Below are 26,532 nucleotides of genomic sequence, written 5' to 3'. Positions count from 1 at the left end.
AATCGTGTACATGATGACCTAGTTGTTTACAATAGTTGCATGTCCCTTTCACAGGTCCTGCTAAATCGCCAGAATGTGTCGTACCCTTTTTATGTCCTTCAGCTGGAACTGTTTGGGAGACTAGCATTTTCATTTTCGTGTCTTTCATGCGTCTTTGTTCATGATCTTGTTCCTCTCTAATTCTATTGTGATGATACTGTAACATTTGTAACATTTGTGATGGAGTGTTACCTTGCCAGGTACTCTCGAATTTTAATACTCTATTCTTCACTTGGGGCAAGGAATTTTCAACTAATTTTGTCACAAACAGATGTGGGTAGGACTCGCTACTTGCTTTTATACCACTATTTATACCAAAACATTTTTCGAATCGGGCATAGAAATCACTAGTGTCTTCATCTTGCTTTTGTTTACAGGCTGAAATTGCACCCCAGTCTTCCTTTTTCGTAGTTAATAAACGTGGCAGTACCTGGACTAATAAACCTGGCAGTGCTTTAGTTTTGTCCCCAAGCCCCGAACCTGGACCTCGGGCCTTTTCTTCATTTTCTAATGCTGTCCAATCTATCTTTTGGTCTCCTACCTCCCACTCTTTTTCCTTGAGTTTTTCATAAATGCCAGCAGGCATTAATACCTTTAATATTGTCATAATGTCGGGATAGGTATACTCTCCCATGAGTAACATGTCTTTAATTTCTCGGTGGAAACCCGCTGGGTCTTTGTCATGACTGGGTACCACTTTCTTCATTTCTAACAATTCTATTTTCGATATGGGCGTATATACATATACACGTTTAAACTCATTGTCCTCGCCCTTTATTGGGTGCACTTCTCGTAAGGGATTCTGTCTGTCCATGTAATACGTGGTTCTTTCCTTGATGGGCAGTGAGACATGTTCTGGGTATATAAAAAGAATGTACTGCTTTCTTGATTCTAGTATCTCTTTAATTAACTTAGTACCTGAACCTCTCCATCTATTCTTGAGTAATTCGGTCAATATATCAGGTAAGGGACCCGGATCTGAATGTTGGCTTTTATATAGTATAAGAAGTTGTTGAATCATATAAATCCCAGCTAAACGCTGTTCATCTGGGGTGAGATTCAAAAATGTGTGTGCTACTGTATCATCACTATACTTCCCGGGACTGTCAACCCAATGGACAGCTGACCTGGCTAATTCTTGTTCATCCATAGAATCGAGAAAATGATAACCCCTTTGTTCTCGGAGTAATTTATCAGCTGCTTGGAATGAATGCTCGTTAGACCTTATATTTATTATTGGTGTTTGAAAATTCCTGTTATTTTCTAGACCTATCGGATGTATCGGATCAGTAAGACATCTAGTACTATTACGAGATCTTCCTCTACCTACATAGGCTATAGTTTCTGACTGTCCTGTGGGCAGTCCTGATGCTTCTTCCTCGCTTCGTTCGAACTGGTCTACCGCTAATCTTTCTTCGTGTAGGCGTTCTATTTCTTTACGGATCTTTCGGCACATGGCTATTATACAGTTTTGCTTATCATGTCTCCCTTCTGATATATTCTGGCTCCATCTGGTAAGAATCTGCATTGCTTCCGGGTCTACCCCCGGTCGGTCTTGATTTCTGATCACACAATTTATGAGGAAACGTAACAGTTCCCCCTGTATCTCCACTTTCTGGTATTCCATAGCTCTGTTAATACATTCAGAATCTTGCCCTGTTTGGACAAAATGATATAGATTATCTAGATGCATAGTCATTCCTGGTAACTTCCCTAAATACACCGCGGCTCGTCTGATACGTAATGATGCCAGGGTCATTTCGTCCTCTTTTCCGGGCACAGGGTCATATCTACAATCTATAAGAAGTTCCTTAAGCGTACGGGCATTTATGAGTTTGGGGGTACGTGAATGTGCTGACTCTTGAAAAGTACGTTTATTTATTCTAGGTGGCGTAGAAAAGATATTGGTAGCACCTCCGGTAGCCCCGTCTAGAGTATCGGGTGTGAAAGGATTCGTTGAACGTGATACAGCAACTATAGGTGTGGATACAGCTATAGAAGTAGCTGTAGGAACAGATGCAGAAACAGATGTGCTTGCCGGAACTTGTGTCAGAACCTGTTGCTGTAGGGATACAGGTACTGGGTCTTGGCGTTGAACCTCCCTGGCAAGCGGTCTATGTGGGGCGGGATTAGCATACTCGGGAGCTGCGTCATCTAAATATGAGGAAAGAAAAACATCTTCTGCTGTTCTAGGATGCCCCTTAGGATGTACCTTTATTGGAAATAATGGGGGTGGCAAGTCTTTTGGTATCCCCGCAGTAGCCTTAGGTAATCCCTCGGCCAGAAGGGGATACATACCCTTCATAAGGGCATGTCTTTGTCTGTCTACTTGTTCTGATTTTACTCGTGTACCTTCTTCAATTAATAGATTTTCTTGAACTTTATTTGAATTCTCTTTACTCTTCTCTTCCTGTCTACGTGCTTTTTCTGTGCGTCTATACGATTCTTTACGCCATAATTCAATGGCGTCCTTCTGTGATTGTCTAGCTTTCTTTTTCCATAACTCTTCCTCTACTTTCACGATGCACTCTGCATCCCAGGTCCCAGCTGCGGGCCACCTCTGACTTTCTGGTAATTCCTTAGTGTAGTCTACCCATAAATCAAGAAATAATATAGCGTCTAAGCCATGTTTATGATACATGAAGTACCCTGGAGTGTCCCTAGGAGGAATAGGAACAGCTTCTTCGAGTACCCCTTTTCTTGTTGTGATCTGTCTTAATTTCGAAAAGAGCGGCATATTGAAAACTGATCTGATACTTGATTTTGAACAAACTTAATGAGAACTGATCTGATACTAGATTTTGAACAAACTTAATACAATAAACACAATAATGAACAGTCATTCATACCACAATATACTGAACGTATTTAAAACATTTAACATTTAACATTTAACTGAGCAACGATGATCTAAGAAAAACTTAATCACTAAACATAATACTCGACTTGAACTGAATTATTCTGAATTTATATACTTGATATACTAGATATACTGCTAAACAGTACAGATACACTGCTGAAACAGTGCAGACCGGATTTGTGTACCCAAACCCGTCTGGACCGGCACAACTTATGTGCACGCCAGAACGCCTCCCCAGTAATGGTACTCACCGGGTAGCTCGGAACGGAAGGCCTCGGAGACTGAACTGAACTTGAACCGGACTGGACTCGACTCGAACACTTCGGACACTGGACTCGACTTCGGACTTCGGAAAACTGGTGGGCCTCTGTATACCTCGGATCTTGCTCTCTCAGCTAGGCTCTGGTCGGGATACTTCGCACTTCTCACCGCCTCGTCTGGGTGTTGATCGCAGCCTCAGTCGCCCCCGCTTGACCGGAGGGAGATACAGGAAATCCTGCTGGTACGCGTTGTTGTCCGTCCAGCTGTGGCAGGAGACCGGGCCTGCAACGCACCACCGGCGCGTGAGATGAGAAAGTGTCCCTATTCGGGCGCCATTCATGTGGTAAATAATTTAATTACCGGGACTTAATTTGATACAGAAACATAATAAAATAGCTCAGTAAATAAGAGGCAGAATCCGTGGTATTAGAGGTTCGGAATGGGCTTTATTCCAATGGTCGATTATAATCGGTTGCTCCAGGTTCCATCACCACGAAGGTTCAGGAAGTGAAGTACATACGTTATTGACAATCAATTACTTTTATACAATAGGCATTACAGCGAGGCCAATACAAGAGGCGTAACAATTGATAGTGGTGATAATATATTCATACGTAGCAAAAATAGGCGTAACTGGGAGTGATTAAAAAAACGTCATCAGATGTGATGTCATAAGAGGGTGGTTACATGAAAGAATTTCGCAATGTCAGCAGAAATACTTGGCAGATATGCGCGCGCAGCAGCATGACGTGTAATTGACGTGCAACTAGGGGGTGAAGGGGACTTGACATTTAGCTCTACATGTGGCGACAGAAGTCTGGAGGGTCAAGTCAACCTAATCCCAAATCATATCTAACATCCTATGTTTAAAGAACTAAGTTATCCAAAAGAGAGGTCTCTTAGAGTAGAATCTTATTCTATACTGACTATACTGACTGTTAGTGCGTGTACAAGCGTCTAAGTGTCTACACTAGATGCGAGGGCGGAATCTTCCATAGTAACAGGGCTATGAATTACTTGCATGAAGACAGAGAAGTCGGGCCTTTGCTTGGTAGCTGGAAGAATGTTTACTTAAGCTACTAGACAGGAATGCATTGGGCAGGGAGCGGAGCAGATAATTTTCGAAGGTGAAATACAGTTCTTGGCAGGCAGCAAGCTGATGTCAGGCTTCGTGAGCCGCGCAGAGAATGAGACAAAGTTCATGGTCACAGATGCAGGCTCAGACTGGAGCTTTCAGAGGCAGAAGACAAGAAGAGTTTGATGACAGAATCAGGGCCTTCTTGCCTGGACTGTAAAATGGCATAAGTGAACCATATAAAGGCGGTGGCTTTTTGTACTTATGAATGGAATATCCAGCCTATTCATGGCGGATCTGAAAGAGGACATGTTAACGGTGGACGCACATGTATTTGCGTCTTCATAACTGGAACTGGAGGGAACATACATGTACTTGTCACATGCACATAGAACCGTTGGGGTCCAAGATAGGGGACATAACTGACCAGAAAAATCCATATTTCCACACTATGCCATACATATTACAATCTGGGATCCATATCTTTGTCACAGTGCATATGCAACGTTACACTCCCCAGCACATATTTTATATTACAACTTTAGAGACCAGTTAGGTTACACAACACTGCCCTGTGCATATTACACTCCAAGGCGCACATCGCATAGCACGCGCTAGTGCCTGTGCTATCTCGCGCTCTCCAATGAATCTGTCATTGCGCACAATGTATTGCATATTATATTTCACGCCCGGTTCATCTTATATCACACTTTTTGGTGCATAGTTTATACCATACACTATATCTAGTTTTCATTTTCAATCGTGCTCTCAGGACTATGTTCTATATAACACTATGTTCACCTACCCTTTTCACGGGCATTACATTTTGCGATAGGGGGTGGAGGGTCAGGGGGTGTTTCTGCCAAGTGAGCCCGGAGTCACAGTCACAAACGTCCTCTTCTTCCTGAATAAAAGTGAGATTATGCTGCATACTTGTTCCTATTTTAAGTAGTTCGCACAGACACACGTTTTAAAAACAATAAAGTTCTTAATACCCGCCTTCCCTGAACAGTTAGCTTGCTGCCCCATCCCCCTCCTCCCTATCCTCTGTTGTGTGAATCCATGGACTAGCCTCCTCCCTCCTGCCATGCATGGTCTGATGTGCTGCCACTGCCCTCAATTTAGTATGATGTACCAGTCCCCTCCTCCTGCCCTCCATTGCCCAATTCTATGCCCCATCATTGACCTCCTGCTTAAACTCTGTGCTTAGCTTGCTGCCCCTATTCTCCTTCCCCCTGCCCTCCGATGTCTTTGTGCATGCCCCTGCTCCATCCTTTTTGCCCACCATGTTCCATGGACCTGCCACTCCTACCTACTCTGAGTGTTCTGTTGAGCTGCCACTCCCCTCCCACCTGCCTAGCATTGTCAGATGACTGTAACCTGTCCCTGCCACCTCCACCCTGCCTGTCCACATGCCATGCCCCTATCCTCTTCCTCCTGTCCTACATGGTCCATTGTACTGCCACACCCTTCTGCCCTCCCTGGTCTGTTGTGCTGCAACTGCTCCTCCTGCCTGCCCCGTGCGGTCTGTTGTGAGGCCCCTTCCCCTGAACTTTCTTGTCTGTGCACAGGTCCTGACCCTCCCTTCTATCCTCCATCGTCCTTTGTGCATGCCCCTGCACCCTCCTTCTTGCCCATCATAGCCATTGTGCTGCCACTAACCCTCCCACTTGCCATGCATGGTCTTCTGAGCTGCCATGGTCCCTCCCACCTTCCCTGTGTGGTCAGTTAGCTACCCCTGACCCCCTCCCACCTTCCCTCCATGGTCTGTGTGTATGCCATCACAGTCTCACTGTTGCTCTTCATGGTGTGTCTTGCTTCTGGTGCCCATCCTGCCTGACCTCCATGGCTATCTTGCTGCTCCTGCCCTGCCCCCTTGCCCCCAGCCCTCTGTTTACATGTGCAGACCCCTACTCCCTCCCTCCTGGCTTGTCTGTTCCATTGTAATGCCCCTGATCCGTCCCTCCTGCCCTTTATGGTCTGTTATGCTGCAGCTTTCTCTCCTGTCTGTCCATTATGGTCAGCTAGCTACCATTGCCTCTTGCCCCTCTGTTCTCTGTTGTCCATGTGCATGGTCCTGTCCCCTCCCTCTTGCTTTCTATGGATTGTTGTGCTGCACTCCCGTCCCGCATGCCCTGTGTGGTGTATTGTGTTGCTGCAAACCCTGATGCCTGCCTTGCAGGGTCAGTTTGGTGCACCTCTCCATGTCCCTCCTCTCCTCTGTTATCCAAGTCCATGTCCCTACCCCATTTCCTTCCATGATCCAATGTACCATACTTGCGAACATTTTGAACTTGGTAAGAGGGAGATTTTGAAAAAAAACTGGGGTATTGATTTTCCCCTTTGAGTTACATTGAAAAAGAGGAGATTGTAGACAGGAGACAGATCAAATAAAGCCCATTTGAGCTTAAAAACATTGGACGTTTCCTGGCTGAATCGGGTCTGTTGGCATGTATGGTTGTACTACCATTGCCTCTTCCTTCTGCCCACAATGGTCTATTACATTGCCACAGCCTCTCTTGCAAGTCTTGTATTGTTGGTTTGTTGCCCCCGCCCCCCTTTCCACTGCCCTCCAGTCTGTTGTGCTGCCATGGCCCTTCCTGCCTGCTCAGTGTGGTTAAATTGTTGCCTTTGCACCCTCCTACCTGCCTTCAATTTTCAGAGTCCGTGCCCCTGGCCTCTGCCTCTCAACAGTATCCTAATGAACAACTAGATTGCTAACATTCTATATTTATTACAAAAGTGTGGAACGACTGACGCCATCTTGATGTAATCAAAACTGTAATACCTAGAGCATTTCCTTTAGAAATTACATATATGAGAGGGTCTTATTGGCATCAAAATTATGGTTAGTGCTCTAAAAGACTAAAATAAGGACATATTTTCTGAGTTTTCAAATAGCGACAAAGCACTTTTAAATTATTTGTTATCTTTATGTTTTTTTATCCAGTTGACCACTTGATTAAATGTTGCACTTAGGGGAGAGGATGTGGTGTTGCTTCCAGAACTGCAGACTTTGCAACTGGGGAACCAGGTTGGAGTTTCTGCTTCAGCTCGACATTCTGTGATTCTGGTCAAATCACTTAGTCTCCCCATGTCTACAACCAAAATGAATTTGTTCTTGTGTGATGTGACCAATGCTCATGTAAAGCACTCCAATACCTGACAAGTCTGCACTATATAACACTGCAAAAACACAAAATAATAAGTGTTTTGCACACTTCTGTTATTGGGCTATATTTGGGCTACATCTGGGTGATTTTGGGCTACATTTGGGCTCTTTTGTCTCCGGTGGCCATCTTGGGAGATTTATTTGTTATGAAGTTTCCTAATTTCCTCATGTACTGCAGTCTCCTCAGTAGGAAATGCTTTCAGTTTTTTACTTTGATTCCATCATGAAGGTATTCAGATATGTCACACATTTGCCATAAATTCTGAAAGTTAGCACTCTAGTTGCTCATTAGATCACTGTAGTAAAACTACTGTTCACCATGGAAGTCTGCTCCTGGCATTAAAAGTGCATGTTTCAGTCTGCATGTCAGAATTTTTTAATGAAATAGAAGAGGATTTGAGAAGTCACTCAAAATGTGCCCTCATTTTCTTTCTTCAGCATTAATCATAATTTCTATGGCAAAATGAAGCCCCTCATTGTGTTCCTTTTTAAATTAAATGGTTTAAGTGTTACCAGTTTATTCCAATCAAGATGGCTTCAGGTGTGCCATACTTTTGTCATAATGAAGACAGTAAGCGCTCTAGTTGTTTTTAAGAACACTCTGGGACATTCTGTCATTGGGCTTTACTTGGGCTACATCTGGGTGATATTTGGGCAACATTTGGGCTCTTTTGTCTCTGGGGGCCATCTTGGGAGACTTATTTGTTATGAAGTTTCCTAATTTCCTCATTTACTGCAGTCTCCTCAGTAGGAAATACTTTCAGTTTTTTACTTTGATTCCATCAAGAAGGCATTCAGATGTGTCACACATTTGCCATAAATTCAGAATGTTAGCACTCTTTTTGCTCATTAGATCACTGTAGTAAAGCTACTGCTCACCAGGGAAAACTGCTGCTGGTATTGAAAGTGCATGTTTCAGTCTGCATGTCAGAATTTTTTAATGAAATAAAATAGGATTTCAGAAGTCAAAATGTGCCCTAGTTTTTCTTTCTGCAGCACTAATCATACTTGTTATGGAAAAATGAACCCCCTCATTTTGTTCCTTTTTAAATTAAATGTTTTAAGAGTTACCACTTTAATCCAAGCAAGATGGCTTCAGGTGTGCCATACGTTTATCATAAGTAGGACTGTTAGCGCTCTAGTTGTTCTTTGGAACACTCTGGTAAGCTGCAGTAGAACACAAAGGAATCAACTGACAGTCTCTGCCCTTGTTGGATGTACATGTTTTACTGAGAATGTCAGACTTCATTCTCACATGACTGAGAAAGATAATGTGAATTTACAGAAAATAAGCTCTCAGGTTAGCTTATAGATCACCTTCCAAACCTCTGTGGGAAAAGCATGAGAAAATATTTTTTTCTCAATCGTGATATCCCAGCAGGCTTTTTCACATGGTGAAATCACCTTAGAACATACCACAATTCCTAAAATGAGTATGGTACCATCAACAAATGATTTATAATGTAACTAAAGTCTTAAAACCTTCTATTAACTGCAATGCTTTTTAATGAGGTGCTATCATGTATATTGGTCCCAAGATGGCTGCCAACACTTCTTGGATGAAGTGCTGACAGCCAATCAGATCTCAGGATGAGATGTGTGGTTAGGCTCCGCCCACATACATATATGATTTTACTTTTGATTTTCTCAGGAACTACTGAACAGATTGACACCCGACCTGCAAAAGGCACTTCCCTGAGCTGAGGACTACCTCTCTGCCAAATTTCAAGTAATTCTGTTCAGCCGTTCGGGCTGTACCTTGGACTAAAGGTCCCTATGGAAAATTGCATGGGGAAAACGCGTTTTGGGACCCCCCTTTTTTCTCAGCCCCCGCTTGACGAATCCCCCCGAGACTTTCAGGGTAGGAGCGGAGCAGAGCGCCCCACCTATTTTGAAAATTTCGCGAGGATTCGTCAACCGGCACCAAAGTTATTCCAAATAGAATGTTGCGGATTTCCTATGGAAACACGGTCCTAACTATAACTATCTACTGGCGACCGCCAGTAGATAATTATATATATATATATATATATATATATATATATATATATATATATATATATATTACCTACTGGCGGTCGCCAGTAGGTAGTTATAGTTAGGACCACGTTTCCATAGGAAAACCTCAACATTCTATTTTGAATAACTTTGGCGCCGGTCGACGAATCCTCGCGAATTTCTCAAAATAGGTGGGGCGCTACGCTCCGCTCCTACCCTGAAAGTCTCGGGGGGATCCGTCAAGCGGGGGCTGAGATAAAAGGGGGGTCCCAAAACGCGTTTTTCCCATGCATTTTTCCATAGGACCTTTAGAACGAGCTACAGCCCGAACGGCTGAACAGGATTACTCAAAATTTGGCAGAGAGGTAGTCCCTAGGTCAAGGAAGTGCCTTTTGTAGGTCTGGTGTAAATCTGTTCAGTATTTCCGGAGAAAATAGCATTTAAAAGCATATATATATATATATGCGCGCAGGGTGCGCGCACCGTGCGAGCACCGTGCGAGCACCCTAACGTGCGCGAGCGTAATTCTGATTGGTGGTTACATGTTAGTCAACGTTCGAATCGGTCGAAATCAGGAAGTGTCGGCCGCCATTTTGTTTGTTTTCAGTGCGAGAGTGAAAAAGGAAGGTGGCGAACGTGAAAAGGGGGCAGGGTAGAGAGTTCCTGACCCCCTAGCCTTTGTCAGGGGGTCCCTGAAGGACCCCGAAGGCAAAAAAAAAAATTTTTTTTTTTTTAAAAATCGCGGGGGTGCGCGCACAGTGCGCGCACCCTGAAAAACACAAAAAAAAAATTATTTTTTTTGCAAAAAAAAAAAAATAATTCGCAGGGTGAAAACCAAAAAAAAAAATAATAATAATTTTTAATACGTAGTTTATTGTAAAATAAATATATAAAAAATAATACATAAATAAATTAGCATTTAAAAAACCGTACAAATTCACTGAAAAAACCATAGGTTTCACACACGTTATAGTTAGGAATTAGCATTTAAAAAACCTTGCTAATTCACTGAAAAAACCATAGGTTTCACACATGTTATAGTTAGCTGGACATTTTACTGATAAAAAACCAATGAAATTCCCCCGTTATAGTTACTGTAGGCAACTATAACTCACGCGACCGTAATCCTCTGCTGATGACATATGTGTCTTTATGAAAAAAAAATATTTGTAATATATGTATAGCTAAAATTTAATGGAAGAAGACATGGGCAAATAAGTGTCTAAATACAGTATTAGCATCAGCAGAGGATTGCGGGCGCGTGAGTTATAGTTGCCTACAGTAACTATAACGGGGGAATTTCATTGGTTTTTTATCAGTAAAATGTCCAGCTAACTATAACATGTGTGAAACCTATGGTTTTTTCAGTGAATTAGCAAGGTTTTTTAAATGCTAATTCCTAACTATAACGTGTGTGAAACCTATGGTTTTTTCAGTGAATATATATATATATCTCTCTTTCTGATCTCTTGCAGGACGTCCAGTATATTTGCTTGAGTCCTAGCTCACATTATTTGCTGCTTGTTTATTAATCAGTATTATTCATGCATTTCATGAATATTGCTTGCATATAAACATATATATCTCTTTGTTTATTTGAACCTTCTGCATTCGACATCTGGGAAAGCTTTTGAGAGCAATGTGTAAAATAAAACCCCAAGCCTTATTCTAAGAGAGAGAGTCCTGGCATTTTGTAAAATAAAACCCTTTTCTAAAAGGTGCTGTGTTAAAGTGTTTGGACTGCGCCGGGTGTTGGGCTACCGTGTAGAAGATTCTGTATTATCTGATAGGCGCAATCAAAACAGAGGGCCTGGTGGAGCTGCTACAAGGGCAACAAGGCACCGAGTTCAAAGCGTGGCGCAAATATTTAAAGTGTGGCATGCTGCAGAAAATGACATTATACACTACTACTAAATCCGTTCAATTATATGCCCAAACTGGGAGCGGTTAGAAAGCAGCTCAAAGCGCTATGAAGCATGACTAAACAAGAACTGGAAAAGCTAACAGGTCTCGCCTTTTCCACATTATTACTTTGACAATGCTTATTACCGACGCTGTGCATCAGCTACAAAATAAAGTGCATTTAAAAAAAGTAAAAAATAGAAAAACAATGCGCACATCATGATGCTATCGAGGCGAGATATTTAGTTTTTTTTTTAATTTACTGTTCCAAGATGGTGCACGTCGCTTAAAACGGTAAACAAAAAAAATCTAAAAACACATTAAAAAAGGCGCACAAATACACTTTGTGAAAACGGAGCAGCTGAGAAGCAAATGGCAGCTACCAAGACCTCCAAAATATTAAAACATGTTTTTGTAGATGGACAGTGACAGGAGGGATGGGGAGCAGAGCAGAGTGGGTCGTATCCAAATCAGCGCGGCAGAGGGAAGCAACAGGGAATCGTGTAGAGAGGACTTCGAGGTCGTGGGGTGGAACGGAAAGAAAAATTAAAAGCCAGGTTTGGTGAAGCAATGGGTGAGCTGAGGGTTTGGAAGGAGGGAATATGGAGCACACTGGGTGCGGACAGGAATTTGAGAGGGAGTTGCACAACAGAGAGAAAGACAGAAAACACACACTTCAATGGAAGACTGAAAGAAAGTACAAGCATTTGCAATGCATTAGTTCTCGCATTTACGCAAGTTTGAGCTACTGACATTGCAAATAACAATGCTTTTTATTTTGTTTTCGTTTTTCAAACATAAATAAAAGGCATTGTCATTTACAATGCCAATAACTTAAACTCGTTTTTTTGGTTTCCAAAAATTTAACTTCTTTAACCTGAAAGCAAAGCATGCCAACTCCGTGCACAGAGGACCTCCAGGACAGGACACGGGGAGTATGTGGTGTTTATAACATCGCTGAGGGATATCTGTGTCACTTTCTCTATGGAAATATCACAAATGACAGTGCCATTAGACCAGGACACTGAAGAGGGACAATCTTTGTTTAACAGCTCTCTTTTTTGTCTAGTTTTGGTGACATTTTTTAATAAGGGATTTAGTAGTGAATTGTTTTAATGTTTTTTCAGGGAGTACATCTTTAAATATAGTTGACACTATGCAGTGTCCCATGTTTTTACTGACACTTACATGACACATTAGATCACCTTCAACCAACCTCCCACCCCCCCAATCCATGTAATGTTTTTTTTTTACCCAGAAGCACATTTTAGAATCTAAAATAAGTAACTAGAAAAGTTACATGCAGTTCAATCAGAATTTATTTTTGTATTTGCAAAACATTTCTGCAACTCCATAGCTCGGAAAATATTCCCAGTACAGATCACAGCGACCCTTCCTTTAACAGCGGCAGCGGACCATTCTTTAGACACCCCTCATCCAAACAAAGGGGCGTTTTATAAACTTTGACCTATCGGTATTGAAAATGACAATGCCTTTTATTATTGTAGGTTTTTTAAAACACATAAATAAAAGGCATTGTCATTTACAATGCCAATAGCTCAAAATCTCGCAATTGCGAGACCTATTGCATTGCAAATGCTTGTTTTCTCATACTGCCCTGGGATTTCAAGATGAGTAAGCGAAAGTTAGGTACAGGGCAGGGTGTCGTGGGGACACTTGATGCTTTTTTACTAAGGGCGGAGTCAGCACTTATCCATGAGATTGAACTCACGGAACGGAGTCTATCCCTAGAGCCTCACGCCCTCTCACAAATGATCTGCTTCTGCAGGGCCTCTTATGTTACGTAATCATGAAGTGCCCTCTCCTTGTATTAATCTGACACAACATTCAAAGACAGAATTAGCTTCTACTATATCCTCTGATTTAGTAAGTAGATCTGATAGACCTAATGTAACCACTAGAGGCCAGAAAGCCAAAATAAGTCAGGGAAATATTCATGAACCCCCACCTGAGAAAAGGAAGGGTCGGGGACCCCAGAAACAGAGTAAAATTGGCCCAAAAGTAATAGGGCAGAAAACTAGAAGCTTAATTGATGATAGAGCTCCTAATCAGGGGCCCTCTACAACAGTATGGCACAATGTAATAGATGGGGTACCTGCTTGGACACAAGAGGAGGATTATTGGAGAAGATTGGAAACAATGTTATCAGTATTACTGGATCCAATACTACAAAAAATATCCTTAGTGGAAACTAGACTAACTAAGCTGGAGAAGCTAGTTCTTTATAAACTCCTGGTTCAATCGGATATCTGTTCATGCAAAGGTCCTGATATGTTGTGTAACAGGGGGATGGATGGGGAGGATAGCCAGTCTGGAAGTATCCCCGTAAGGGGGTAAGTACACCATTTGACCACCTCCAATAATATTAACTCTAGTATAGGTAAGGCTCCCGTTCGTTCTGGGTATTTATCTCCAACCGTGCTGTGTTCTAATGTTGACGATAATTCATCTGTTTTTTTAACCTCTTCAGTGCCCATGACGAGATAGTCTCGTCATGGAGCACGGTCGCGCTGTGCCCATGACGAGACTATCTCGTCATGAACCCCACCCACTAATAAAACGCCCGGCACAGGAGGGGGAAAGGGCGTGGCACAGAAGGGGTTAAATGAGGAAGGGATAAGTAATTCCCACTTTCGGCATTCTGTGTTCGGAGAAATATTTAATGAAGTCATTTTTAGTCTTGATTTGGGTTTTGTAAACAAATTATGCCCAATACCTGCCCCTATGCCCTGCACTTTTAATGGCAGGGGTTTATGTTCTACTATAGACTACATATTACCATCAAATAGTCATGCGCATAGGCTCCACACGTTTTCTATAGCTGACAATTCTTTGAGTGATCATTTTCCCCTGTGTCTTTCTGTTTCACTATCGACAAGTAAACCTGCTAGGCTTGATAAAGATGATCAGATGCTTAAAAATATAGCAATTGAGAGAACAAATGGTTATACTTTGCGCTAGTCGATGGTAGACCCGACAGCAATAATAAAGACTGTGGTTGATAAATGTAAATCTGCTTTTAAGATATGTCTGAGTGAAACAGCTGTCCCAGATAGCATTTTATCTTCTTTTCATTTGATCTCAAACGCAATAAGGGAAGCATGATGCATCCAGAAACGGAATAAGGGGCAATCATGTGGATGGTTTGACTCTTGGTGTACCCGAGCATACTTCAACTTAAAAAACGAGCTACATAAGACATATAGAAACCCAAATGGCGTGAGGCAGGCCAGATGGGACTATAGGCGAGCACTTAGAGGTAGGAAAATTGCTTTGAGAAATGAGGCTTGGGAGGCATTGCCTCGATAGTGAAAGATAGTTCCGCGTTTTGGAAGATGGTTAAAGCACCTTTTTTAACCACCGAAGTTGGTCCGTCTATTGAAATCGCTATAACTGAGGACCAATGGATTAATCATTTTTCAAAAGTATATAATGGCAAGGAAAATGTTGGTGTGATGGGTAATAACAGTCAAGGAGAACCCAATTTGGATTCCTTGCCTCATTATTCAGATTTGCAGTTCAGTCTGGATGAAGAGAATCGGGCACTTTCTGCAAGTCAGGGTGGTGAGGCCCTTGGCCCAGACGGGGTACCCGTAGACTTATTTAAGTCAAATACTTCTTTGTTGGGGCCAATTATCAACCAGGTAATTACTGCTGGTTGCCGTACCCCTTTTTTATCGACCTGGGCAGAATTAATTATTGTCCCAATCTTTAACAAGCATTGGCATAGCCAATAGGTCTCGCCTTAGGGATCTAATTAGTTTTTAGCCATGCAGCACATTATCCTGGGTGCTACAACATCTACTTTTCTTTAACATGAACACTTTGACACTAATAGGCATATTATAGGACTGCATTGTGAAGTACTTAATTAAAGTATTTTTCTGTACAACTAACAACCATTGACAAAGCCAATAGCCCTGGCTTGTTGTAGGTGTAATGTTACTTGTTGTATATATCTGGATGCAGTGACAGACAGTGCAAAATACCAGTAGGGTGACACACTATGTTAAGCATAGATTTTCAACTTAAGTGTTTAAGCCACGCCCTTAATTATATCGGCCACACCCCTTTGAAAGACCCACCCCAATTTTTTCCTCATGCAAAAAATTGCAAACATACATTAAATTAAAAAAATATCACTTTTTTGTTTTATATCTAACGTTAAAAAACATATAGATGAGCACAACATTTCAACACTATTAAACTCTTAGTCAATGAGGGAACTGTGTTAAATGTGGTCACCTGCTTGACTTGGGGGGGGTTCATGGATACTCAACGATCAAAATGTACATAGAGAAAAGGGGTGAGGAAATGACAAAGAGCTAGCAGTTTTTAATTCAGAATAATCACACCGACGTACCTACCGGACACAAGTTTCAGGTTACATTTTAATAAAAGCACATCTAGCCATCCACTGCATTTCTCAAAGATGGGGCTACAACAAGGGCGTGGCCGGGGTACATATGAAAAGGAGCGAGGACTTCATCACTGGTGTTGAATAGCCTCGGGTTATCTAACTTCGAAAGACTGGCAAATATGACAGACTCAGCGAATCTCCTTACCTCGGCGCCGCCGCTCCAAATGAGAAGCCTTCTCCACCTGAGGAGGTGCCTCCTGTGGTCACCCCCAGGGTGTCGGTGGCCGTACCGGCCCTGAACGAGAAGCAGGTGGCCATTCTCCGCAATCAGCCCAAGTACCATGCGGGGAAATCCAGGCTCATGCGGCCCACGAAAAGACAGGGGCTGCTGAAGACTAGTCGCAGTGCCAGGGCATGTTTACATCCTAGCCTCACAAGCTAAAGGGGGGAAGATGCATGGAGGGGGCGAACTCGCTCCAGGCATAAAGACGTCTGGGAAAAGAGAACCGCGCGCTCAATGACTGCGCACAATCACATCAAAGAGATGACTCCAAGACCAGTGTACAACTTCGCGCAATGCATGCTGGGCTCAGGACGGCCCAGTGACAGGATGAACGCCACGCCTATGAAAACTCATGTTCGGGCCTCGCACTTGACACAGTGAATGGGCGAAAGATCAACGCAAGTCAAAGGAAAAAAAAAAGCACAAGGTCAGAGTATTGAGTTAGGAAAACACTTTTAATAGGTGATGCGTCGGAAAAGGAGACATTCTCATTTTGCTTGGTTATCCGTCCAGTTATTAATGCACCATTCCGTCATTATCTATCGATTTGACAGGGCTGTCAGACTTTAAGACGCTCGTGGTACACCGGTAATCACAGGCAAGTTGGTAAGTTTCTACCAAAGTTTAATTCCAGTAAAATTGACTCAAGTGTGGAGAGCAATCCTGTTTCAGCAAAAGACCTCCTGCAACTGCCATAGGCAGAACGTTGCGCAAAAGTGGACTTGCTTTGAACTGCCTTCCCCCATTATGTTCAGCTGCAGGTAGGGAGGGGCGCCGGGGAGCTGTGGGAAGTGCTGGGGAGCCTAGAGCAGCGCATGTGCGCTGGCTCAGGCGAGACCTAAAAAAAGCCTGCGAGTGGAGCGCGCGCACTGCAAAGAATTTAAGGAATGCAGCAGGCGCAGTGCGGGCCGCTGCTCGCTCCTGAGCTCCCTAGGCCAGGGGAGAGAGAAGGCGGGACATGTACCCGCCTTTGGCCAATTGTGTGCTGTCTTTCATAGAAAGACGCACGCAAAGACCAATAGCGTGTGAGCAAAATAAAAAGCATACGCACGAGCATGTGGTCCGAGTTGAAAGTCCTTACTAGAAGCCTCGCAGAGCAGCCAGGGATGTGGAATTCCTATAGCCCGACGCCCAAGACAAATGGTTTGGGGTTGAGGGCAACAAGTTTTAATGTGTATTTTGGCCTTGGGACAAGTAGGCCTAACCCCTTACTGTAAACTGGCAGCCAAAGAGTTTGTGCTGTAACACATTATGGATCAGTGAAGAACAATGTCTGCAATTAAGGTAATATTTGTGTTCCTGTGTTAATGCTGTTCAAACTTGTATTTATGGTTCAGTAATGCAAAGCCTTTATCATTAGGGTGAGTGCTCTAAGTAAATGTTGTAAGCTCGGACTGTACTACTGACAGTGGTTCCAGCAGGGCACAAGTCCTAAAAAAACGAAGTGGGGAGGACTGACGTAGTTTGGCAGTATACAAGTGACATCACGGCGAGCGTCATCATGGCGACCGACATCACGGCGACCGACATCACGGCGCACATCAAAGGAATTGACATCATAGAAAGTGGCATTACAAGCCATGACTTCACAAGAAGTGACTTCAGATCTAAAGTCCTCACATATGTTTAGCAGGTCTATCATGTGTACATTTGAGCGCATTGCGAGGATAATAGCACAGTGAGCTATGGAAGATGATATGTGACTGCTATACCTTGGAATCCCCCAGTTTTATGCAACACATCCTGTACATTAATTTACAAAAGTATATCATTTATTGTACAAGTAATATGCACGTGTTGATGTAAAGCGCTCTGAAGCCCTGTATTGGAATGAGTAGGGCTATACAAGAAAAAATAGTGGTACTTAAATTATTTCAATGCGTCCTCAGGGGAACTAAGGTATATATAAATGCAATTTGCCTCTGTGTAAATACTGGGAAAGATCAACACATTCAACATTCTTACAGTGCATGCATATCTCCTAAACAGGGACTGAACAAAGTGAAAAGCTGCCTCTTAAGTATGTGCTAAGTGCTAACAAGGTGTGTGCCTTTGTTTCCCCTCCACTTCATTTACATCAGGTGTGAGGCTCCTGACTGCTCCCAGACAAACAAAAGGAGGCCTGATGACCCCGCCGCAGATTGGGTCTTTGTTATGGGCCCAGCAGGAGTATTAAATAAGAAAGCCCCCTCCCGCCTGCACGTTGTTGCTTGTTGCAGATGGAAAGCAGACAACATGCAGGCGCTGCTGAAAGTGTCCCGGTGTTTGGAAATTACCCTGGGACGACTTCAGCACATTATTCTTGGCAGGGTGGACGACGTTCACCCTGTGAAAAAAGTGGGTGGACGCTGTCCACTTGCGTGTACCCCTGACTCGCGCCCTGGGTTCCAGTATAAAAATGTGTACACATGTTTTCAAAGTTTAACAATATGAGGCTATGTATAATGCTCCCAGAATGCTCTCTGATTAGATGCAAATATTTGCAGAGGCTTGAAAGCAAGCTTGAGGAGTCTTTGCTTTCAAAATGAAATGTTCACATAAAAATGCAATTAGGAAAAAAAAACATTTGGCTAAACCACTGTAACATTTTGAGTACCATTTCTCTGCAACATCACTTATAAAAATGTGTTGATGTATGCTAGCCTATCCCAAAGATATTCATAACGGAAAATCTGAGTAACCAGTTTCAATCAGATTGTGGGAAACATAAAAATAAACATGCATTGGCAAAGGCAGCAGGTCTGAGTGTTTTTGGTTCTGTCAATGTCTGACTTGGTTTGGCATGGTTTTTATAAAACAAATTGGTGTGGGAGTTGCCAGGTCCTCATCATTATAACAAAAAGCAGGCAAAAGCAAAAATAATTTTTGGTCTCAAAAAGCACACAGTGCCACAGTAGTTCATGGCACTGAACAAAACTACTTTGTGTGCCAATATGCTCCTTGTGAAAGAGCAGAATGCTGTCACTCACTGTGAAGCCAGCTGATAGACAGAGAGAGAGACGGAATTTTAATAAATGCAAAAGGCCATGGTTAAAGCCAGACCTAATTAGGGGCCCAATTATTAAAGAAAGTCTCAAAAGTGCACCGATGGTATATGTCCTTGTATTAAGTGCAGATATACAACTTTCATGAATTCACAAAAAGTTACAGACGTAGGCCAAGAAATAGTACTCCTCCAAAATATTTGTGAACTGCATTTTAGCATGAGCAAATATGCATGTGTAGATTTGCTCATGTGAAAATTTGAGTGTTTGCAAGTTCACTTTCCCTCCAAGCACTTTTTTCCCCAGACCTGGAAGAAGTTTCACATCTGCCATGGTCAGGAGTTAAGTTCCAACCTTTCTCAGTATGGGAAAAGATGAGAGACGAGTTGGTGATAATCCTTAAAACATGCAAGTTAGTAGGTTTGCACTGACTCTAAAGAGCATTCCAACCCTGGAACTATTGCTTACCACTACCTTCAGCCCCAGAATGTAAATCTGCGGAAACGTGGCAACATAAGGGAATGGCTAGTATTCAAACCCTACTATGGTATGAGCATGGCATAATCAGAGAGGCTATATCAGAGATCTTATATAATGAGATTGATGCCATAATTTGTTGCCACATTACATGCCACAAAAGAGACAAGTGGATTTTGTTACAGGACAAGTAGATTTGTGAAGCAACTTGCTCCATGGACAAGTAGATATTTTATTAAATTCCACACCCCTGAGCAGCGCATGTGCGCTGGCTCAGGCGAGACCTAAAAAGGGGGAACAACAGGATCCTGGATCCTATAGGCCCATCTCTTTACTGGATGCCTTGACAAAAATAGGAGGCTGAATAATATTAGAATGCCTTCAGGTCTGGGCAGAGGACAATGAGGTTTTATCTGACCTACAATATGGTTTTCGTAAGGGTTTGGGGATGGTTTAACAGAGTTTAAATTTATAAATTTTAGTGGGGAAATATACACGGGCGAAGGGTACGTTGTTTTCAGCGTTTGTGGACCTCACAGCAGCTTTTCACTGTGTGAGGCATAGTAAACTCTTGGAGATATTAGAAGTTATGATTATTTATTTTCTTAAGCGTTTTTATAGTTATGCCAAGGCACGTGTATGCTGTGGTTTGAATGGTGAGCGCTATGCCTCATTTCCAATAAGGAGGGGGGTCAGGCAAGGATGTGTCCTGGCCCCCTTTCTTTTTAATCTTTATATTAATGGTTTGGGCGAGGCACTCCTGAAAGACAATCAAGATTTCCCTCAAGTAGCTGGACGTCCAATACCAGCTCTCCTGTATGCGGATGACAGGGTATTGATGTCACGCACGCAAATAGGTCTTCAGAGCGTTTTAGACCTTGGCCTAAGAGTGAATACCTCGAAGACTTTTATTATGCGGTGCGGCCATGGCAATAAGAGGTCCAAGGATATGTTTGTGACAGGACAGAAGATTGGGGTTACTAAGAGATTTTCGTACCTCGGAATTCTCTTTGACCAAAATGATTCCTGGGTACAAGCAGTTTCAGCGCAAAAACTAGCTTTCTTAAGAACAACAAGCGTCCTCGCCAACTTTGCAAGAGAACAGGGTAGGAGACCCCCAGCAGAGCTTATTAAAATCTACAAAGCAAAGTGTGTCTCCTCCGCGGAGGTATATTTGTGTCAATACAGCCCCTAAGCCTTTGCCACTGGTGTCAGTGGTAAGGACACTCTGTGCAAAATTATCAAATTCCTGTAGGGAAACTGCAGTAAAAATGTTGCATTTAATCCTGACAAATTACTGGTCTACTGCTACACTCAAAATAAATTCCTTCCTCACTTTCAAAAGCTGCCGTAACCCATGAGGTTTAGCAGCAACATTCTCAAGAAACTTGCTGCAAAATCCTGCAAGGCCTAGGAAGGATCTAATCTCTTCCTTAGAATTGGGAGTAGGTGCCAATCTGATTGCCTTTACCAAGTCCTAAACGGGAGGAATGCCATTTTTTTCAACCTCGTGTGCTACATATGTTACTGATCTCATAGCAAACATAAATTTTTTTAATTTCTCAGTCAGCCCCCTTTCTTTTAATCTACCCAACACTTCTCAAAATCTCATGTTGTGTTCCTCTTTATTTTTTCCCATAATGAGTATATCATCTTGAAAATAGGTGATCCCCTTGAGATCACCCAAAAGCTTGTGCATCAACTGCTGGAAAACAGCAGCCACCGACGCTAAGCCAAATGGCATACGGACAAATCTGTAGCACCCAAAAGGTATTATAAAAGATGTCAGGCAATAAATAATCTCACAAAATGTCTGAAAACTTACTTTCCCACACACTCCGTTGCACAGTCGTATACGGTGACCCAGAATCAACACCAATCTGTATATCAACACCACCAATCTTTCTACAACAAGGTTTTTTCTTCATAGATCATTAAGCCCCAGCACTAATTCGTCAAATGCAATCCTCACACTCCGAATCGTTCCCTTCATCAACCGTGGCATCTGGATTACCCATGAAACATTTGACTGTAGATTTGCTACATTTTTTCTACAAACCTTGGGAAAATGCCCATATATTTCTCAGTAAGAACATTTAAAAGTAATTGCTGGGCAATTTTTTTCACTTGCTATATGTCCTTTATTGCCGCACCTAAAGAAAACTGGACAATTGTCAATGCGGTTCTTGTTTGGTGCGAAACTGGGAACCACCCCTTTGTTACCACTCTTAACACCAGAACTCGTATAAGACCCGAGGACCTTACGTAAAAATTAATCGACTTCACCTTCTTTTTTCGCTGCTTTAGCACATCTCTTGGACATCTCAGCTTTTTTAACAATGGCTATGATTTCATTAAGGGAAGCATCTCCAAAAACTCCCCAATTTTTCTTGCACACTGGTATTAATTGTGTGTATAACGATCTGATCACATATTAATTCATCATGTAATTGTACAAATTTGCAATTAATTGCCCATTTTTTTAAGTGCTGAGACGTAGTCTTCCACAGTTTCAGTTATGCTCTGCTTCCGTTGAGAAAAATCATACATATCAATTGCTGAGCAAACTACAGATCTATATATAGTAACTATCCAGGTCTTCTAATGCGTGTTTAAAAACATCAGTGTCCTCAGCCTCCCTGTCTTTCTTCACCATTTCATTATATACCTGTAGCCCTCCAGACCACTGCTGTGAAGTCAAAACAAATTCTTCCTAACACTAGGGAACTCATCCCTACCTTCCTCTTCAGTGGCTGAAATGTAGTTCACAAAATAGTTCTTCCAATCAGGCCATTTCATAGCAGGTTCTCCAGGTTTGGGAAGAAATAGCTTAGCAGGCGTAGGTGAAAATATCTGTGCACACATTTTATCTCCTTATTTTAGTAATTAATGCAACAACAAAAATGAACACTCCAGAAGAAAAAAAAGATTCCCTCTGCACAGTACCTTGTGAAGATCAGTATGCATTAGTCAGGTGAGTGCATCACCAAAGAAATAACTGCACAACTAACTACTCCCAATTCCTGACTGGTGTGAGTATCACCGCATAAAAAAGAGCAACTGAATTCCTCAAGAGGTGTGCGTATCACCATGTGGACGCCTGCATAGTCAGCTGAATTCTACGAGAGGTGTGCGTATCACCGCGTGAACGCACAAGAGGTCTGCGTATCATCATATGAACACCAGCCTAGCAGTAGATGAGCAACGTGTCACCATAACAATTCTCAACATGGCAAGAGTGCTTGTAACAGCTGCACCACACACCAGACTGAAAAAGTGGCATGCAAAGATGGCCACCGATGTAGCTTTACGTTCCTGCTCTCTGCTGCATGCACAGGCACTGTGATTTAATGCACATCTTCTCAATTAAGATGCCCGCTGACCTCACTTACGTAAATACCATATGATGGCGGAGACCGTTAGCATTCTAGTAGTCAGCCAACTGCACTTCAAACACCACACATGCGCAGTTACTGTACAATGAGGTGACTGTCCAGATTTCCTTAAAGCCTCCTCCTTGCCCGCCTGCTCTCCCCTCCGTATACAGGCATTAAGAATGCCCACACAAACTGCCAGACATTGCGCTGAAACTCCTTACTCCATCAGACGTAGGAACAGCAGCAATCAGGAAAGGTACAGTAGGTTCTCCAATCATCGCCAATTTGTAGTGACGAGTCGTACAAGAGACGGTAAAATTAGCTTTATTCAAATGTAAGGGGATAGCAGGAAGGTGCGTCCTCCTACAGCAAGATGTGCACCAACAGTCCCAACGGTTCTTCTTGCATTCCAATACTCAAAATCCAGGGAACGAACAAGGACATTGGACCTTGCAACCAACATTAGAACTTGACAACCCCACAGGGTGATCAAACTATTTAGTAATGCAGTTACAATGTGGTGAAAGTGACAAGAAAAATGTGTGGAAAGGAAAAAAAAAAAGAAGAAGTAATGAAGAACGGAGTTGTACGAAGAGTCCGAGAATATCATGGAAACCAATTTTCATGAAAGATTAAGTTTAATGTACAGTTAACATATTTATATTTTCAAAATCCAAAATATATTTTTATTTGTTTTTGTTATAAAGGGGAAGATGAGTGGTATAGTTGTTAACAGTTGCTATAGCTTTAAGATGTTAGATTATAGTATGATTCTATATGTTGTCATGGAGAGCTTGTTGAGGGATCTAGAATGTGTATCCTGTAAAAGGATACACAGGATCCACTGGTCTCAGAAGTGGATGGGACATTTCCCTGTATTGGATCTAGCTTGAAGGAAATAAATCAACCTCTCTTCATTGTTTATGTGTGAGGACCATCGTTTCCACAGTCAGCAATCGGTGCATTACACCACATGGATCCAAGTAAGAAAGTATTTTGTTCTGTTTATTAATGTATAGCGGAGCTTTGGATGAAACAGACACTTATCCATCTTTTGTCAGGTTTTTTTGCTTTTTTTTATTTTTTACTTGAGGATTGACATGGGTTTCTACTGTAAATTGGGTGAAGTTTTCCAAAACATTATGACGTTCCAGAAGATTGCAAAGTTTTGTAGAAAACAAATCGTTGTCTCTGGTTTATGGTATAATGCATCTTTCCTGTTTCTCTGCCCCTGCAGCTCAGCCAGTGTGAATCTGCCGTGTGTAATGCTGGTGTGCATGGTGATGTAATGGAATGTAAAACTTTGCACATAAAATATGAAGACTTTTAGAGATCGTGTGGTCCTGGAGATCTCCCATAAATACCTTCGCCTCGACCGGGCTAACCTCGGGAAGGGACTCCAACCCCTCCAAACTAGGGGAGAGGCATGCCGGAATGGAAGGTATCTATAAAATTGGGTCCTCGGCATCTGGAAATCCTGCTGGAGATCGTGGAAGGACCTCAGGACCAGTCCCCGCATTACGTCCGCCAGGGGTTGAAATCCCGATATTATCCCAGCCATGAGACCCAGACAGAGTAGCCAGCTGTGGCAGTGCCCATTGTTCCAAAGGGGGGTCTCTCTCGTTAATCCACCCCACCACCCCATCATACAAAGTGCCTGCTTCCAAACCTGAAACACAACCCTCGTGGCTGGCGGCAAAGAGTTGCGCAGTGGTGCCGAATATAATATAGCATGCAAGGTAGAATCCCCCATACACCTCCACTCAACAGCGTAGGCAGGGTCCGCTCTGTCCCTGTACCACCATTTGTTTAATACGAGCAGGTGCGAGGCCACATAACAAGATTAAATATCAGAGGTAGCCAGCCCCCCCGCAAAACACGTAGACAGAAAACATATCCGCAACGTCACTCTAGCCACACCTCCTGCCCACAGAAACTGCCCCACGGCCGCATTAACCTGTCGGAACCATTTAGGAGGAATCGGATATGGATGATTTTGCAATTGATACAATAAGTGTAGGTGCGAGACCATCTTAAAGATAGCCGATCAGCCATATATCAATAAGGGCATGTGAGACCAGGTCTTAAGATCCTCCCACACGCGTGCCCAAACCGGGGCTAGATTTCTATACCAAGACACGCCAGGCGAGTCCAACAGGAATACCCCCAAATATTTCACCCCCTCCGCCGCTGTCCCCAGTACCCACAAGGTGGACTTGCGGGGGTTCATAAATAACCCAGACGACTCCCCAAAGATATGCATAATGCGGAGCAGCCTCGGTCCTGTCCTATTGACAATTGTAAAAAAGAATAACACACTGTCTGCGTATAGCGTAATACGGTCCGAAAGTCCATGTGCCCATTCAAATCCCACCACTTGGGCATCCATCCGCACCTAGGCAGCCAAGGGTTCCATAGCCAATGCAAACGGGTATGGTGACAGAGGACAGCCCTGCCTGGTGCCACGTCCGATGGAAAACGTGGAGGAAGTAGAGCCAGCGATGCGCACCGAAGCGGTTACGTCAGTGTACAGCAAATTCAGATAAGACACGAAAAGTAGGCCGATATTCAGGCGGTGCAGAAGCGCGAACAGGTAAACCCAGCTGAGGGGATCAAACATCCTATCCATATCCGCCAATAACAACAACGCCTGTACTCCCGCTCCCTGAACAGCTGCTATAGCTACATGAGCACGGCGAATATTGTGGCGTGTCGCACTTTGAGGCATGAAACCTGCCTGGTCGGGATGCACCAGAGTAGTAATATGGGACTGAAGGCGATTAGCCAAGGCTTTAGCCAAAATCTTCGCCTCCACATTCAGCAATGAAATAGGACGATACGAGACATGTTAGTCAAGGGGTCGGCCCGGCTTGTGGAATACCACCACCTCTGCATGTCTCCAGTCCCGAGGCAGACAACCTCGCTCCCTGGCTTCCTTGATCACCCTTAGAAAGTGGGACCCCAGCCGCGGAAAGTATTTCTTGAAATATTCGCACGGGAAGCCATTAGGACCTGGAGCCTTCCCAGAGTTCAGATCCCCCCAAGGCGGCCCCAAACTCCTCCTCTGTAAGGGGGAGGTCAAGCTCCTCGCATGCCGCACTAGATAGGGCCTTGGGCGGAAGATCATCAAGAAAACGACAGATCACGTCCTCGTCAAGGAACTCCCTGGAGCATACAGCCCGGTATAATATGCTGCAAAGCTTTCAGCAATCTCGGAGGATCTCCAAGGGGTTTTCCATCTGGGCCCACTATACCAGGGAGAGCCTTAGGACACAATGCTCCATGACACAACCTGTGGAGCAATTTACTAGACTTATCAGCCCACTGATACACCGTGCTCGGTGTCGCCAACCATGCCGGATGGGCCTCGTCCAGCAAGAGGCCTGGATGCATCCGCTGCGCGAACAATAGCTTATGACGAACCTGGCCACCCCCGTCCCCCCTACTACGACGCTTCAGCTCTATAATGTTGGCCTCGGACTTTAAAAGGGACTCCCTACACTCTCTGCGGGCTGCCGAGCAAACGGGAATATCAACACCCTGTATGGCGGGCTTCATTGCCTCCCACAAGGGTTCAGCCCCCTCCACCGATCCCACATTGAGGTCCAGGTAGCAGTCGATGTCTTGCTCAATGTGTACCCTATATTCATCATTCTGCAGATTCCAGACCGAGAGGCGCCATCTAAAAGGCGGCCGCGCTGGACCCATCTGTATAGTGAGAGT

The 26,532-nt window shown here is 43.3% G+C and overlaps 1 protein-coding gene across 2 annotated transcripts in view; it reads right to left on the bottom strand.

Moving 5' to 3' along the window:
- LOC146811909 (structure-specific endonuclease subunit slx1-like) overlaps positions 1-26,532 on the bottom strand; it is a 279,754-nt gene that overhangs the window by 242,603 nt on the left and 10,619 nt on the right. The gene's annotated exons all lie outside the window — the stretch shown is intronic.

This window comes from Triturus cristatus, chromosome 7, assembly GCF_964204655.1.
Source record: "Triturus cristatus chromosome 7, aTriCri1.1, whole genome shotgun sequence".
Taxonomy (NCBI): domain Eukaryota; kingdom Metazoa; phylum Chordata; class Amphibia; order Caudata; family Salamandridae; genus Triturus; species Triturus cristatus.
The sequence above is the reverse complement of the archived record's forward strand: the minus strand, read 5'-3'. Positions and strand labels throughout refer to the sequence as shown.